The 2,399-nt window shown below is 50.3% G+C and overlaps 1 non-coding gene across 1 annotated transcript; it reads right to left on the bottom strand.

Annotated features, from left to right (window-relative positions):
- Nucleotides 1-1,057: 1,057 nt before the first annotated feature.
- Nucleotides 1,058-1,129, bottom strand: TRNAE-CUC. Its single transcript has one exon. It is a non-coding gene; the product is annotated as a tRNA-Glu (tRNA).
- Between the last annotated feature and the right edge of the window lie 1,270 nt (nt 1,130-2,399).

Here is a 2,399-nt window from a genome sequence, read left to right on the forward strand (position 1 = left end):
ATGTGCTAGAGAAGTAGATTAAACTGCTGTGTGTTTGACTGTGCTCCTTCTCTAACCTGTTGGTTAGCCCGGGATTTGTGCCACTATGTCCCCTACTGTATGTGGCACTGTCGGGAACATGATGGGTGGGGACGGAAGAGTGTGAGGGGCTCCGTATCAGCCTCCAGCTCTAATGCCAATCCTTCTGAGTAGGGTTTCGGTCCCCAAGTCCCCAAGACTGAGGCTGGTCCGTTGTTTTCCTCCTTCTCCTCCTCCTCCTCTTCCTTCCTCTCCTCTTGCTCCTCTCCCTCCTTCCTTCTTTCTCCTTCCTCTTCCCCATCCATCATCATCATCACCTGATTGTAAGCTTCTTAAGGACAGGGACCCCGTCTCAGTCCCCAGGTAATCAGGGCAGGGCTCTGCACCCACCATAGGTGCTCAATAAATCATAGCCATGAAGACAACTAAGGCCACTCCAGGGGCCCAGCCCCCCAGCGCAACAAGAATAGACTGTTACTGGGAAGTGATGTCAGGAGGCAGGGGGGACATAATCCCATGTCTGGAGCCACAGCCACGCTTGCTTGGGGTGCGGATGGGGGAATCCTCTCCAACGGGGGCATCAACTTCAGCATGAAGAGTGTCTGGGTCAAACCCTGAAATGCTCACACATTCACGCTCACACATTCACACACAGTCTCTCTCTCTCTTTCTCTCTCTCTTGCTCTCTAACGAGAGAGGGAGGAGATGGAAATTGATGATCTTACTATAGCTGAGGCAGGAGCGAGAGTGTAGAGAGGGGTGAGGGGCCTCTGTGAATAAATAATAATAATGATAATGGCATTTGTTTAGCGCTTACTATGTGCAAAGCACTGTCCTAAGCGCTGGAGAGGATACAAGGTGATCAGGTTGTCTCACATGAGGCTCACAGATGAAGTAACTGAGCCACAGAGATGTGAAGTGACTTGCCCAAAGTCACATAGCTGATAAGAGGTGGAGCCAGGATTTGAACCCATGACCTCTGACTCCCCAGTCCATGCTCTTTCCACTCAGCCACACTGTTTCTCTAAGAATTGAGAAGTGGAGATGCTGGGGATTGAACCCGGGATCTCATACATGAGAAACATGCACTCTACCACTGAGCTACAACCCCCACAAATGAGCTACATCCCCCACAAATCCCCCACAAATAAATGAGAGAAGACTCGCAGTCCAGATTAAAAAAACAGATCACTGGTGGCAGCTCTCCTGCTGGAGGACCTGGAGACAATGTGGGGTGGTGGGGGTGGGGGTGGGTGACCGGGGGAAGGAAGCTTTAGGAGGGGGAAGTTCCTCCAAGCTTCTCTGTGGCACTGTCTGTTTGGGCAGAATTTCCTGAAGTATTTTCACTACCACTTCCAGGGCTGGGCCAGCTAAGACTCTTTCAGTCCGGCTGTTCTTGTTGGCCTGTCTTGGGTATTCAAGGACTGATTTTTCCATCTGTGGATTATACTGGCTTTTTTTGTACCTCACCATCCATGCTGCTGCTGCTCTGTCCCCCTTCCAGCCATTTCAGGGTCCATGAGCTCGTGACCCTCCAGAAGCAGGATCAGTTAGGGGGAGAAGGGAAAGAAGCTCGACATGGTCCATCGGCATTTTGTTACTGGGCCTGGAGGAGTTGGGAGTGGTTAGTGGCCCCAGGATTTTGAACTACCTGGGGATGGGCTTTTTTTCCATCCCATCACCATGGATAATGGAGAGGTGGTCACATCTGCCTATCCCTGAGACTGTCTCTTCTTTGGGAGTTGCTGTGAACGTGGGAACAGAGGGAAAAGCTCAGATTTGAATGCCAAAGTCAGGAGGTCCCCTGGAATCACCTGAGTTGATTAAGACTGGGAGGAGTTAATAATAATAATAATTATAATAATAATGTTGGTATTTGTTAAGCGCTTACTATGTGCCGAGCACTGTTCTAAGTGCTGGGGTAGACACAGGGGAATCAGGTTGTCCCACGTGGGGGCACAGTCTTAATCCCCATTTTACAGATGAGGTAACTGAGGCACCGAGAAGTTAAGTGACTTGCCCAAAGTCACACAGCTGACAAGTGGCAGAGGCGGGATTCGAAGTCGTGACCTCTGACTCCAAAGCCCATGCTCTTTCCACTGAACCATGCTGCTTAGTGAAGGGGATTGGGACCTGAGGGGCCGGGGGAGTCTCCTGGCCTTCTCTGGGGACATATCGTAGTATTGTGGGACTGCTTCCTCCTTTGGACTGTAAATTATTTAATTGCCTTATTTCTCTATAGAGTGCAAGCTCCTTGAGGCTCCACCCCCTCCCTGTCCCTAGACCCCACCCACTTATTGATGCTGGAGGTGATACTGATGATTGAGAAGAAGATGACAAGGAAGCTGGGATTGATGTTTGAGATGATAATGATGGGAATG

Source organism: Ornithorhynchus anatinus, chromosome 11, assembly GCF_004115215.2.
Source record: "Ornithorhynchus anatinus isolate Pmale09 chromosome 11, mOrnAna1.pri.v4, whole genome shotgun sequence".
Taxonomy (NCBI): Eukaryota; Metazoa; Chordata; class Mammalia; order Monotremata; family Ornithorhynchidae; genus Ornithorhynchus; species Ornithorhynchus anatinus.